The 16,160-nt window shown below is 41.0% G+C and overlaps 1 protein-coding gene across 8 annotated transcripts in view; it reads left to right on the top strand.

The window, feature by feature from the left end:
• Positions 1 to 16,160, top strand: part of CNTN3 (contactin 3) — a 321,933-nt gene that overhangs the window by 174,719 nt on the left and 131,054 nt on the right. The gene's annotated exons all lie outside the window — the stretch shown is intronic.

Here is a 16,160-nt window from a genome sequence, read left to right as displayed (position 1 = left end):
CTGTTTTTGCTTTTATGTTTATTAAACAAGTTTTGGGGCGAGACCCACAGCATATGTACTGTTGTTGCTTCCATAAATTACCCTGAGAAACTTGATAATCCAAGCATTGGATTCTGTCAGGTGAGTTGCAGTATAAGAAACTCTACAAAAAACAGTCTATCCAGAGGAGATTATAAACATAATTTACTCATTTCAACAAGGAAGGTTCTAAAGGCAAGCAAGATCAAGTTAATTTCAATTACCTAATGGTGCTGAACAATGCTTCATCCTTACACTATTATCATTCATTATTTAGTTGTAGACCGTGACGTACATTGGTGTCTTTGTGGTTTCTCTCTCTCTCTGTCTCTCTCTCCAGCCTTATGCATACACGCTTACACATGCTTATTGATATATGCTGTTGCACCTCTTGATATATGTGTAATATATATATTGAAAATGAAATATGTATGTGTATTCACATCATTTTATTGGGGTGTTGGAATTGCAAATTTTATGCTATATTGCTATAAATTGAAATATTGCTGGAAATTCACAAGGTTAACAAAATAGTTACCAAGAATGAAAATGAACTTCTGCACATATGAAAATAATTTAATGAGTACCGCTCCCCGGTAAGAGCCTGAAGTGCTGGTTGGATTTTCCTCTCACGCTCACTATTACAAACTTGGTCACTTGCAGGAACAAAGAAGGCATTATTAATGTATGAATCATTGTTGTCAGAGAAGCAGACACATTCTGTTATGAGAGGATGAGAATTCCTGAGAGATAAATAGGTTAGAGAGAAGCTTTCTGACCAGAGATGAAACTGAGAAGTCTTCTTCCCATTATAATAAAGCTTATTCAGATGTCAGTATGCTGGACTTTCTTTGTTCTGTGACATCCAAACCAAAGTCCTTTTTGCCCAGTGGCTCGGCAGTTTTAATCACAAAATCCTCAGCCCAATGAAACAGACATTTCCCGTCTTCAGTATTTGATCATTTGAAATGTCTGAGCCAGCTGCAGACTGCAGATTTGGGCCTTGATTAGCTGCCGTGCCTGCCCTCGCGTTGGTGAGTATGGGTTTAAATTGGGCTCCCCAGTCTACTTCGGGAGTGTCTATTTTGCTGAAATCATGAAGTTTCAGAGGACCTGTGACTTTGAAGGGAAGCATGGACTCTCTTGATGAGCAGTAAAAGTAACTGAGCTCAAACTGGCTTGAAGAAAATAGGGAGTTTATACGGCTCATATAACTGGGTTGAGCATGTGCTTCCTACTAGAGCTGTGTGGTTGACACAGCGATGTACCACCCAGAATGACTCGCCGCCTCACTGTGGGCAGCGGGGTCAGCCAGTGGCCTCCAGCTCTCAGCTTCTTCCTGATCTCCTTGGCTACAGGAGCCGCTTGCCCAGGGTCTCGCCCTTCCAGGGACTGCCTGCATCTGGTGACCGAACAAGGAGAGGATATAAGGGGTCAGCCCCTTCTGCCCAACACTGGACAGTTCTAGTGGGGAGGGCTCAATCCAGAGCTTCCTTCCAGCATGACCAAGGCTTTTTGGGCCACGACAGTCTGACTTCTTTCTTATCTCAAATCCTGCTTCTGCCTCCTTGCTTTCACAGGTTTTGAGCTTTGGTCAAAATCTTTATCCCAGGCTCTAATATTTGCTCCCTGAGAACCCGATCTATTGGACCCAATGGTTTAACGAATTTCATAAGCGGCTGGTCTTTCTTGCTGTTTCGTGGCTCTGCTTCCCTCCATGTTGATTCCATTGTCATGTAGACTCCCTGTGGTAGCACAGGTGGCTCCTGGCACCTCCAGGCCTTCTGGTCCTTAGTGCTAAGGATCCTAACGGACCAGACAACCTGTTGCTCAGTGGCTCCTGATTTTCATTGGATCAGCCTTGCTCATGAGATTTTCCCCTCCAGCAGAGAACCAGAGTCAGCGCCATCTACTGGCAAGCACTGAGATGAGAAAGGCGTAGTTTCCAAAAGAAAAGAAGGGTTTTTTGTTGTTGTTTTGTTTTTTCGTTTTTTTTTTTTTTTTTTTTTTTTTTTTTTGGCGGTACGCGGGCCTCTCACTGTCGTGGCCTCTCCCGTTGCGGAGCACAGGCTCCGGACGCGCAGGCTCAGCGGCCATGGCTCACGGGCCCAGCCGCTCCGCGGCATGTGGGATCTTCCCGGACCGGGGCACGAACCCACATCCCCTGCATCGGCAGGCGGACTCTCAACCACTGCACCACCAGGGAAGCCCAAGAAGGGTTTTATTATGAGAAAAAAAAGGGAGTGATGTTTTAGGTAGACATTAATAATGGTTAGAAGTACACCTAGTAAGCAAGTATCAAAATAACTAAAGTTTATTCTTTAAAAGCAACATAAAATAGTAGCTGGGCGGTCTTGTGTATGATGTGTGTTGGAACTGTTGACCCAAATTAAAAGTCTAAGTGATCTTCTTTAAACATTTTTATGATTAGATGTACTTGCTGATAACAAAGGAGGGGATCTTTTAGTTGACTGGGCATGCACACGGTGAGGAAGTCTTAATAAGCTGTTGGATAAAACATGTTCCAAAAGGTGAATCTTTTCCATTGTCATGAAATTGGAGAACTGCTGGCCAGTCACAACTCTCCTAAGTAATGACAACCTCTAAGTTATGATTCCTCTCTGCCTTGGCGACTTCATATAGTGGTCTTTTCATTTTTAAAGCTCACAGTCCGGGGTGACTGTGAAAGTCAGTAGAATTGTTGGCAAAGAAGGAAAGAGATCTTTCCAGATGCGGTGCATTAGCTCTTAAGACCCCGTGGCATGCATGGGGGAGCGAACCACTGAACAATAGCATATCTTCCTGCATGCTAGATTGTGCAGGAAAATGATAGGGACCAGAGCGTCAGGTTTAGATGCTGAGAACAGGATTGTCATTGATCCAAGTCTACCTAATGTTGAGTCTGCCAAGTCACAATTTACATCCCCTGCCCTGACTTCTTGGTATGGGAGCTTCTTGAAGACAGAGCCTATGTCCAGGTTTGCTCTGCATCCAAGTGCCTGACACAAGGCTGGTTTATGACAAGCAGTCAGTAAATAACGGTTGAACAAATGAACACATTCATGAAATGAGTAAAGGAATCCTCTTTAGATTGGGCCAGTTACAGATGCTTTCTGAGAATGCACTGCAAACCCTGTTTCTAGAGGTGAAAGCGTTTAACAACTAATACGTGCTGGGTGCCAAGCAGACAGGTGCAGACACTGACAGATGACGGTGAACTCTGCCCACAGCAGCTGGTATCAGCTCCACTTCATCCCCTTGTGTACTGAGGGACTTTTCATTCAGTGGAGGATGTGAGGCAGTACAGAGCAGCTGAAGCCGTGACTCCAGGATTTATCAGTACATGTGATATGGGGCACACATGGCCCCGCTGTGATCCATTGTGTCCTCTTTCCACAAAGTCCCGTGGTCTCTGCAAGACACGACCTTCCCTTCTCTGTCTTAACTGCTGTATTACTTTTACTCACTTCTACTTGGTCCCTTCTCAGTGGTCGGAAATTTTTAATTTTGTTGTTGTTTTCTGATTACTGAAGACATCATCATATTTTATTATATCATATGCTCTAACAGAATCACAGCCTGACAGAGTAGACACAGGGGTGAAATAATAATAATAACAAATAATAATAGTAGTCTCTATTTATTGAGTGCTGCTTAGTTGCTAAGCAGGGTGCTGGCTGTTGGTGGAAATAAATCATCTGCTAGGAGATTCTTTTGATGAAATGTATGGAGAGGAACTGGATAAGTGACAAGGGAGATATGCAAAAAAAGAACCCAAATAGGAGTCCCAAAGTATGGAAACTGAATATATTATTCAAACTCCCTTAAATCATTTGTCTATGCAGATAATTTATAAGCAAGTAGCTGCAACCTGGGGTTGCTTTGCTTAAGAGCAGTTGCCATTTATATGACGCCAGAGAAGGAAAAATTGTTTCCTGATGGGTGACAGAAATGTTTCCTGGGAGTCCCCGTAACTCCTAAGCAATGCAGGTTACTGTCATCTGAGAGGGGTCTCATCTCCCACTCATTCTGTGACACTTTCTGCCACTTCCTTTTCATTGTCTTCTCTGCAGAATAATCCAACATCTCTCTAAGGTGAAAGGAATTAGTATCCTCTTGAAAATTCGTTGGAAAATCAGGAAGTGACATGCTAAAAATAAGGTACCAGCCATGGATTATCCGTGGGTTAGTTATCAATCTAATTACCAGTAGTGTGAAAAGCTGGAAATTAGTGTCGTTACCAGTCAGTTGCTGATATCACTACAAGATCGTTGAAATTCAAATGCACAAAAATATTATCCTAATATAAATAAGGATACAAGACTAGTTCATGGGCTTTTCATGATAAATACTAATTAGACAGGAATTCATAGGTTAATCAAGTTATTGCCTCCATACATGTTAATAAAGACTTGGTTTTTGTCCAAGGATGCCTGATGAGATTTATTCTGAGTTAAAAATAAACCTGAGTATTTCCCAGTGTTTCATAAGCAAACAGCTTTGGTCTCTGATCCAGCTTCCAACGTCTGTGCTCTGTGCATATTCTTCTTACAATGACAGCCCTGGACACTGCCATCCTTTGGGATGTGAAAAGGAAGAGGGTGAGATGCTAAACAGCAGGTAGTGGAGGATGAAGCAACTTCATGCTAAAAATTTCTTTGTAAGTCCTGGTGTGACAGAGGTGACAGCTGTTAGCAACATAACCAGATGGCATGGGATTTACACCCTCTGTGCCAACATCTTTTTTTTTCTTTCCCTAGGACCAAAAAACAAAAGTCACCTCAGGTAGTTTAGATGGGGCAACTTGAAGAAAAATTTCCAAGTAGGAATGTTCTGGAAACACTTGTGCAGTTGCTAGACCTTGCTTCAGGGCGATGAGACATTACCTAGTGTTTTGGGATGTGATTTTGACCCAAAACATTAGTTTCCCCAAATACCTTAATGTGTAACCTTAGCACCACCTTGGCTTAGGCATTCATCTTTCCTTGAACTACACTCTACTATTCATGTTTGTAGTCTAGTCAAATTTAAAAACAGCTTTTTACAAAACTTTGAAGTAGGGAATACATAATACGTTCATGGGCAGAATGTGCTTTCTGGCTCCCGTGGCATTTGCATCACTGGTCACTATATAAAACGTTGCTTTGAGAACCCAAGGGTTTCCCCTTCCCTGAAGCAATGTATCTGAAAGTTGCATCGTAGCAGGTCTTTCTGCCATCACAAATTATGAAATCTAGAGAAAGCTGATGGTTGGTGGGTTATTGAGGAATAAGCATCTCTCTGCACTATAGAATATTGCTCCTAATTTATTGCTTCTAAGCCTGGGAGTCAGATATGTTAACATGTCACAAGAAAGAGAGAATCCATCTGTAGACTGAATGAATAATGTATCACAATTGTAAAAGTGTTTTTTGAATATATGCCAATGCTGATGTGACTGTTGACATTTTTGGTTGCCCAGAATATTAATAAATTCGCAGTAGTATTCAGACAAGTATGTTGTGAATCTGTTGACACATAAACCTCAGGTGCTACTATGTGGATAACAGTAAAATTGATCTCTGAAGGGAGTATCTGTTGTCTCATATAGTCTTAATTGCTGAACATCCATTTTGTGGTTGGAAATGGAGATGAAAAATCCTGAGTTTCTCCGAAGTGCTTGAATGTGGAAACTATGAACTAAAAATATTCATTGAGTCTGCCCTCCTCCCTTCCTTCCTTCTTCCATCTGTCCATCTATCCATCCATCTATTTTATCCATATTTTGATTTACTCATGCATCCATCAAATATCTGTTGACGTGTGGAAGATGTTTATGTCTTATAATGCTATTTTACTGTAATATATATGGCCCTTTACTTGAATAATCTTAGTATTGAATACAGAAGAAACTGAAAGCACTGCTGATAAACTTGATAGGAATGTATTCAAGTCAGTATTTTTGAACCCTACCCAAACCACTTTCCGAGTTAAATGTACTTTTCTCAGGGTGCAAGGCAATAGAAAGATAAATAGGAATCCCCCTGTCCCCAGGGGCATATATGTGAGTGGCTTGAAATGTCTGATTTATATATATAGATAAAAATATACTATAATCCTAATATGTTTACTAGGTAGAAAAATATAAAATTAAAATATGTAAGTAAATTTTTAAAGAGGGCTTACTATATTTTCTTCATGTACCCCAGGGTACATTTGTACATTTTTTACCCCGTTTTAGAAAACCTGTTTCTAGACAGCGCTTGGGTTTCCTTCCTCCAGCCGTCAGGGTTGGATTATGTGGTGGAGGTTTTAGATTCGCTTGCGTTTTGTTTAACGACACAAGCAGTGACTGCCTCTCCTCCTGGGTATTGCCTCCATTGCCTCCATGGGCTTGGAACCACGCCTAGCATGTTCCAGCAGGCCACTGCTGATTGGCCCAGAGGAGGACACCTGACACAAGCTGGGCCAATCAGCCGCTCTCTCCTGCCAGTTTGAAAATTGACCTGACAGGCTCTAAGTTTTGAATTTGGAAGTTTGAGGCAGATCCTTTCTATCATGCCAAGAAAGCTGACGCACATGGCGTAGAGATGCAGCCCTGCAGAGGCTAAAAACAGAGACCAGGAACAGCATAAAGACTAAGGACTGCCTGGCCGCGGGCCCTCCAACCTTTCTCCCTTGGAAGCTGCTTTCTTGCCCTTGGGCGCTATGCAGCAGCCCCAGTATATGGATATATATTCTGTTCCCTTTGTTATTTTCAGCTGAGTCTAGTGGGTGTCTGTTTTTTACAACCGAAGTCTCATCAGTAACGTAGAGGGCATTATTGTTAGGGCTACACCCGTCCCTGGGCTGTTCCAGCATCCTTTTATGATTGAAGTCAGAACTGAACATGCCACAGATGGCCCTGGAAGGAGGCAGGGTCACAGAAGACAATTTAAAGAAACTGTGCATTCATTATTATTTACGTGTTCAGTCTACGAGTGAGTTTCCCCCAGATTTCAGGGTTGCCAGTGACTACTCCACATACATTTCATCAGAGCAGCATGGGTTCAAGCCCGCTCCCCCCGCCCATTTCATTCTCAGATCCCATAAATAGTCTGCTATAGTACAGTGAGAAAATCATTTTCTCCCACTCGAAAGACCGCCGAGTTTTCCTTGCTGTGATTCCATCCACCCACAAACAGAAGTCAGAAGGAGTGTTAAGCTCATCAAAAAAAAAATCACGTGTGTGAGCTGCAAGTTTAAATCCACTGTTAGAATGATAGTGCTTCTACAAGAACTTACTTTAAGATAGGAGAACTCTGATGTTTTCTGCTTTACGTAAACATTGCGTTGTTAATTTAGTACAAATCAAGGATGGTAAAGGCTTTGATTCCTGACATCTTAAGCAGAAATTAAGGGTGATTGTTAGTCAGTGCTTTTTGTCAGAAAAAAACAAATAACATAGTAGCGCTAGGTGAAACCTGAGACTTAATCTGTACGCCAGCAAGAGGGAGAGTTAAATGTTCGTTGCTTTGCTGTAGGAATGCATTTATATGTACTGGTGTTTTAATTAAGCTTACATGAGCTACTGTTAACAAAGAAACCTGAAAATATATTAGCTTAAAATGAACTGTATTTCTTGCTCAGACAAAATCCACGTCAAGTGCTTTTGATCATAGATCTCTGGCCTCATGCATTTATGCCTCTCCGTTTCAGCATCTAAAATCTGTGGTCTCTGCCTCTGTCTTGGTCCAGCTGGCAGGGAAAAAAGGGGAGAGATGACCCATGGATTTTCCTTGTGGACATGTGCCTGGAGGGGATGGCACGTGTCACTTATGTGCACATTCTGCTGACTGGTTCCCAGTCACATGGTCACACTGAGAGCAAAGGAGGTCCATTGTGTGTCGTGGGGGAAGTGGGAATGGGTTCGTCGTATAACTGGCTTCTCTCTGCCACCTTTAGATAGACCTGTGCTTTTGAAAATAAGCACAAGCAGGTTAGGACCAGAGACGTATAAGATACAGTGTGTCTTAAGAGGCTGTATTTCATGATTTCTAGTGGCTGTATAAGAAGCTCATTTGGAGGACTTGTTAAAAATGTGTATTCCACGATTCCACTCTCAGAGATTCTGATTCCTTAGTGTGGAGTCTTTTCTGGGAATCTGCATTCTTTGTGAATGACCCAGGGGATTTTTGACTCAGCGGGACATTGAGCCACACTTTGAGACCCACTATCATCACGTCGTACAAATTTAAATGCCTTAAAGAAATGTTTTAAGGAGTAGAGAAATGTCATTTATGATGGAGCAAGTGTAAGCATTGAAGTATTTCAGGAGTTGCATTTTATTAAGTAGGACATTTTGGACTTTAAAAGGGAAGTGGAATTCTTGGCTTATATAGGACATTGATGTTCATTTATTTATAAGCTAGGCAATTCCTATCCCAGCTGAATTTTTCCTTCATTAACATTAGCTGCCTTAGAGAGCACGGTTGACGGTGTGCCTAGGCGTGTAGCTGAATATTCCACGGCATTCATCCACTTTCCCCCGTGTGGAGTAGCTGGTAGGTGCCGGGCAGTCACCTGTGCTTGTTGATAATCACAGAAACTGGGCATTGGTTAAGTGTGCGTAGCTTTTAATCCTCCAGGCACTGCTTGGCATCTTACCCCTGAGTAGTTTGGATCTGTTTATTGTTGTTATTGTGTCTGTGTGTTTCTGTGAGAGTGTTCATCTCAAGGGGGTATGCCCATCTGGAGTAAAAATCAGACTGATATTGTAGGGGAGGATTTTCAAAATCAGTTACTTTCCTTCTTCCCTTTTAGACCTGGCTCTTATTTAAAACCTATTTTCCCTATTAACTTTAGGAAGTTTGACTTTGAAAGGATACCAGTATTGAAAACTAAAATTTTTAAATGAATCATGTGCAATGTTTTCAGTAAGATTACAAGGGTCAGTCAATGCATCCAAAGAAACATCACAGTGACCACCTTTCTGTATTCTCAGAGGTCTGCAGGGGCCAGCCAAGTGCTTCAGATTAATGAGCAGGGCCAGGTTTTGAGACTTGGGCAATTTTTTGTTCTTTTCTCAGTAACATATTGAAATCACTTAACAGCATCATTTACTTCATATGCAATTTTCACAGCATGGAAAATACAGTTCTTTTCTGAGTTTATTAAGCATTTTGTCACACATATCTTCCATTTGCTGGTTAAGTTATTACTATGGCTTTTTTCCTAATGTCCTCTTAAGTTAAATTCATTAGACACAGACACGCTTGGCATATTAAACACATAGAGATGTTACTTTCACTATTTATATAAAATTTGCTGCGTATCAGTCAGCTTTTACTAGGTTCTGTTGCAGTAACAAATGACTCCAAAGTCTCAGTAACAAATGACTCCAAAGTCTCAAGGGCTTATAATAATGAAGAGTTATTTCCAGTTTTGTAGGCTCTGTGCTATGGGTCGGCTGCAGCTATATTCCATGTGACCTGTTTATTTTGGGAAAAAGTAGCCCTTGTCTGGGATATGCCATTCTCATGGCAGGAAGAAAAGAAACTTGTCAGACTCATTCAGTCTGTTCACAGGTGGTATATATACATCATTTCTGCTGCCATTCTATTTTTTTAATTAATTAGTTTATTATTTATTTTTGGCTGTGTTGGACCTTCATTGCTGTGCGCAGGCTTTCTCTAGTTGCAGCGAGTGGGGGCTACTCTTCGCTGTGGTGTGCGGGCTTCTCATTGCGGTGGCTTCTCTTGTTGCAGAACATAGGCTCTAGGGCACATGGGCTTCAGTAGTTGTGGCTCGCGGGCTCTAGAGCACAGGCCCAGTAGTTGTGGTGCACGGGCTTAGTTGCTCCGTGGCATGTGGGATCTTCCCGGGCCAGGGATCAAACCCGTGTCCCCTGCATTGGCAGGAGGATTCTTAACCACTCCGCCACGAGGGAAGTCCCTCCTATTCTATTTTGCGAAACACATATTATGGCCAATACTGATCAAATGGGCCAGAAACCATTCTGTCACAGAGAGGAGCAACAAAAAATTTTAATAATAATGTAATCGACCATAAGTTCTCTCTTATTTTCTTCTTTAGCTATTTGGCCTTTGTAGTCTTTCTTTCAGTTTCCCCAGATGTGATGAGATCTAGATCCAATAACTAGTTTAAGTTATCCTAACTCTTCCAACAAGAAGATGTAAGAACAACAATATATCATGATGAAAAATGACACCCAAAATGTTCAAACCACCCAAAGCGTTCAGATGCTGCTCAGTTCTAGCTGATTAGTGCCATGGAAAAAGCAAGAACAGGTAGAAACTCTATGTTGGCAAAATTTTCCAAAAAGCTAACAATATGGGTCAGACAGTACTTGGTTTGAGGGTGCCTTTAGCCTGTGGGCCACAGTTAGAAGTCTCTTCCTCAAGGACATTCAATTAATGCTAATCTTTAAAAATGCCTCATTCACTCAGTAGCCTAAGGGTATACGTGTCTAAGAGTTAAGAGTATTTTTTATAGCCTTTAAAAATTCACTTTGGTTAGATTCAAGAGTACAGAAAATAATTCCAAACAAGGCTAATTAAAACAGCTAATTATGGGCTCTTGGAGGCCTGCAGTATTTGGAAGTAGCATCTCAGTCCTTCTGGAAACAGTTTTCCAGATTCATTTTACATTCTCCCCATCTAGTCTAGTTTACATCATTACTTTTCTTAGCAAATGTTTTATGCCCCCAAAGTGGGGATAAACCAATCAACTAAACACAGCAAAGCCATGGGGGTCTAACATGTGAGGTTTTATTATATGTAAGTACAAACTCTGTAATTTTTGAGACCACATTTGATTTTATCTAGAAAGATGAACTTGGAAGGTCAGTGATGTCAGCTAAAGCCCAGTTCCCATGAAGAAGCATTGTATTCCCAAGAGTAAACACAATAATTAAGCAGAATTGTAACTAATTCTTCCATTGTAGCTATGAGTAAATCATTTGTGTTCCTAAGGTAAATTTTTATGTAAATCTAGAAGTTTAAGAATTTGGGGGGAATTCCCTGGTGGACCAGTGGTTAGGACTTGGCCCTTTCACTGCCGAGGGCCCAAGTTTGATCCCTGGTCGGGGAACTAAGATCCCACTAGTCGTGTGATGCAACCAAAAAAAATTTTTTTTTCTTTTTTTTCTAAAATAATCTTAATGTTTTTTTTTTCTTCTCATTTTTCTAAAATAATCTTAATGTTTTCAGTGACATTAATATATTTGGAAATATTATGCATTTTGCAACCCACTCCTATCATTTCTTTTAATTTCCCCTTTGATTTTTTTTTTTTTTTTTTTTTTTTGCGGTACGCGGGCCTCTGACTGCTGTGGCCTCTCCTGTTGCGGAGCACAGGCTCCGGACATGCAGGCTCAGCGGCCATGGCTCACGGGCCCAGCCGCTCCACGGCATGCGGGATTCTCCCAGACCAGGGCACGAACCTGCATCCACTGCATCGGCAGGTGGACTCTCAACCACCGCACCACCAGGGAACCCCCCCTTTTGATTTTTATACAACATGACACATACATACTCTCTGCACTGAGTAGTATTGATCACCCTCCACAGATAAGGAACCTTCCTGTGCACTGTGTCCCTGACAAGATCATCTGATTCATGGGTTGATATATTAAATACAATAGGTAAAGGTACATTCTGTGTTCCTACCATAGACTCCTTATTTTCTCTTGTGGTTTTATACTTTTGCTCACAGACCATTTGTGTGACACTGAGCAACATTTTTTCACTATGTATTCTTATGCAACAGGCATCATGCAAAAGAGTGAGGCAGTTTTTTTAAAAAAAAACACTTTTGCAAAAATGCTGGAGAAAGCAAAAGAAAGCATCTTTCTTTTATTTGTCAGAGCTTTTATTTTATTTTTTTAACATTTACTTATTTATTTTATTATTTATTTAGGCTGCGAGGGGGTCTCAGTTGCGGCATGCGGGATCTAGTTTCCTGATCAGGGATCAAACCCAGGCCCCCTGCATTGGAAGTGTGGAGTCCTACCCACTGGACCATCAGGGAAGTCCCTGTCAGAGCTTTTAATAGTACAGTACTAATTTTACATATCCTAGAGGAGGAGTCTAGCAGACAGCTTCTCCCAAACTTACTTGACGAGAGAACCCTTTGTTTATATAGCATCTTGCGGGACCAGATATTCTGAGAAGTCCACTTCAGGAAATGCTTACATAGCTTGAAGTTCATGCATACCAGTAATTTTCAGACTATTCTCTGCTAAATGCTCTAAGGGTTTGTGAAAGGGTACAGCTTAGTGTACAGACCTCAAATTTCCCCAACCCCCTCTTCAAATAGAGCAATTCTTTTTTTTACCAATTTTAAATGTTGTAGTTCCACATAAATATTCTTTAAAGATAGAATTCTGTACTGATAAGTTATAAAGAGAAAGGGAGGGAGGGAGGGAGGGAGGGAAGGGAAGGGGTAGAGGACGAGTGTATCTTATTTTATCAGTGAGCAGTTGGAGTCAGTTCCCGGAATTTGTTCTGATTCATCTTCACTGTAATTCTTGATATATTAGGGGGTGGATTCTTCATTATATCATTATGAAAACTGGGGGAGAAAATTAAGGGATGTTTTTGACTAAGTATACTTCTGGCATTTTATAAATTCAATTAATTATGTGTGGATCACATTACACCTGTTACAGTAATAACAACAGGCTCATGTTTTCTGGTGAGGAAACGAGTCCATCAATCATCTGTAATCACTGATCTTCAGATAAGGGGACCTGTGCTGGCTGGCTTACAGAAACCATAGTGTGTTTTCAACACTACTGCCAAAACATACTGTATTCCGCAAAGTTCTGAAGAAGGCCTATTCTGTTTTCCACTTGTGATGTGAAATGACATCTGAAGTGGTGACATATGTAGACTTAAAGCAAAATCTTTTTCAATCATTATAACCTTTAAGCGCCACTAACCTCCCTCAGGATTCTTTGACCTTTTCTCTCTGTATTAGGCTTTTTGACAGCTCAGAGAGAGAAGTGGTGTACCTGACATCTGGTATAAACATGAAATGTTAATTCTTGACTCATACTTAATAGTGCCAGCTGCTGTCAGATGCTCATGTGATATATTTTGTTTTTCCCATGGCTATAACACAGAATCTGTATGAGTTTTTTTAATCCAGTGCTGTAAAGAGTAAAAGTTATTTCTTAGTTCTGAGTCTTGGATTCCACACCGTAGATTAGGGGGGAGGCAGAGATTCAAGAGTCCTTAGCCAGGCAATGAGAGAATTTTGTCTGCTCCAGTACCAGAGTAGAGAATAAGAAAGCTTAAAGGACTATTAGAACAAGATACAGATGTAAAATGAGGGTGAAGTTAAGGCTTTGTTAATCTTTCTATTTTTGAAGTAGAACAGAGACAAAATTCCATATCTCCAACAGGCATTGGAAGGTATTAAAGTGACCATGACTTATTTCTGATTCTTAATGAAGTATATTGGGGGTATGTATTCCAAGCTACAAAGCATTGTTAAGAATCCTCACCTAAATTGGAAGAAATGCTGATCGCTAAAACCAAGTCATGATCAGAGCATAATAATACAATGAAGGAAATCTCCAGGAAGTAAAAGGAATAGGTGAAATACAAAACTCACTGGATTTCCAGATATCTCCAAGTTGGGAGAACTAGAAAACAATGCAAAAATTGGCTTCCGAGTCAAAGGAAACAAACCTTCGGAACAGCCTGGGAATTTCAGTTGGAAGTATTGTGTAGAGAAAATTTAGAACTGAAAATGAGAGAGTGTTCTGCTGAAAGAATAGCACCTATGTATATCTCTTGTTACATTTGTGAACCTCCAGGTCTTATGCACATGAATAGAGACAGATTCCTTGAATCCATTTTTTGTTTTTTTTTTGGGCTGCATTGGGTCTTTGTTGCGGCACGCAGGCTTCTCGTTGTGGTGGCTTCTCTTGTTGCGGAGCACGGGCTCTAGGCGCGCAGGCTTCAGTAGTTGTGGCTCGCTGGCTTCAGTAGTTGTGGTTCAATGGGCTCTAGAGCACAGGCTCAGTAGTTGTGGCACACGGGCTTAGGTGCTCCACGGCATGTGGGATCTTCCTGGACCAGGGATCAAACCACTGTGCCCTGCATTGGCAGGCGGATTCTTAACCACCAGGGAAGCCCCCTTGAATCCATTTTAATAAGAATTGAGACAACTAGCAGTTGGGATATTAGGACTATGATAAGACATCCTTATAGGGGACATAACTTACAACACTTACATATATGCAAAGTTCTTGAACAGTTTGTGTCATGAAAAACTGATTCATCTAAGCCGTGTGTAGTGTGTTGGCAAAAGGACTTGAGAACCTTTACACCTGAAATTGAAAAAAATATAATCAAGTTCATAAATGTATAGACAATCGTACTCTATCTTAGTGCTAGTAGAATACTAGTGTTACTTAGGGAAACAACCTTCAAATGGTCTCCGGAACAACGGGAGGCTTCACTAGAAGACAAAAGGACAGATGAATTCTATGAAAATTCTTCTGGAACCAGAGGATGCAAGAGCCTTCTTCGCAGGGAAATTGCCCTGAAGAAGGGAAAGGAATTCTTTAACAAAGCTGCATACAAAATTCCCCATGGAAAATGAAGGACATTTTCTAGAGAATTCCAAGTTAGTTTACAAAAGTTCAGCATGATCTCTGTCAGGACTGGGGGGTCGGGTGTGAATGCATATATTTGAGAATGTCTCCAGCAGTCTGGCCCAGTTTGGAAATGCATCAAGAGACATTCAAATTGTAGGTTAGTTTCAGGCTTCAGTCATGTCCCCTCCAAGAAAAGGGACAACTTCCAAGTGCAGTTGAAAGAATGAAAACATGCACTGCCTCTTGATCATGCCCTATTCTTGTCTGTCTGATTTCTGTGATACCCTTTAAAAACCAGCCAGTTACTGTACTAGGGAGATAATCCAGGGATAAGACTTAATGCAAACCTTTTATTAAAGGCCTACCACGCTTTGTTCTGAGGAATTTTGTTTTCCTTTTTTTAAACTCTAGTTAGATCAGATTTTCAAAAGCACATCAGAAATATTCCTAGTCTTAAATCCAGGGATTTATATAACACAAAGTTGCAAGACCAGTGGGAAATTAATTTCCTTTGAAGCACGTGAGTTTGAAGTCTGCAGCCTGCCACCATGGCACAGAATTTATTCAAGCACTGTTGATGACCTCTTAAGATCCTTCCTACCCCAAGTTATAAACTGACTGAAGGAAGCCAGTGATTGCCTGGGCCATTCTGGCTAAGCTGGAAAGTATCAGGTCAAAGAAAGGTCAACTAGAGACTCATCGCGTTGCTCACAAACACCAACCCCCACTGGAGATGGTATCCTGTATATACATGATGTCTATGATATGTACCCTACCCACATAGGAGGGAAAATATGGTTCCTTATACTTTATCAAGCTGAGACATCTTTGAATGGATGCAACGTGGTGTTACATTTTACCATCAACTATTTGTTTACCAGTATTCCAATCTTGGTATGGGTCTTCTGCGAAGAACATTTGGCCTGGCTATATTTTACTCACACCTTCGTTATTTTCTCAGTTACGATTCTCCTACTGCCCACAGAGGTTGTGTGTTATTCTTCAGTTCATTGTTTCTCTGAAGTTCGATATTGCTCTGTCTCGGGCATTACATAGAGAAATACAACAAATTTCAGTTGATGACTAAAACTGAAAGACTTCCGTCTTCAGTTGTAAGGGAGAATGCAGGACCCCTTCCACTCTACCACATTGTTCTGTAAACCTGAGGTCTGAGAACAGGATGCTGAACACAAGAACTTTCATTTTTCTTATATCCCTTTGTACAGTTTTCAAGATACAATGTAACAAACGAAGTGGAGTTGTCATTTTAGCCTGGAAAAGAATTAATACGTACGTGTTCACTGCTAAAATTCTCCTATATATCTTTTCTTTATTGCTTTCTGCCTCTGGCAGAAACAAATAAATACTAGCAATGAGAAATAACGTATCTGTTGCATTTTAGCTATTTCCTTTGTGTGTGCGTGTGCACATGTGACTTCTTTTCCTTTTGGAAAAATTATAGATTCGCTAAGTAAGAGAATTGTCTGGATGAAGGAGAGTGGCACACATGGAGAAGGAGGGTTTTCTTGGCACATACCCTCCACTGAATATA

The sequence above is a fragment of the Tursiops truncatus genome, chromosome 10, assembly GCF_011762595.2.
Source record: "Tursiops truncatus isolate mTurTru1 chromosome 10, mTurTru1.mat.Y, whole genome shotgun sequence".
NCBI lineage: Eukaryota > Metazoa > Chordata > Mammalia > Artiodactyla > Delphinidae > Tursiops > Tursiops truncatus.
Note: the sequence above shows the minus strand (reverse complement) of the source record. Positions and strands in the feature narration are given on the sequence as shown.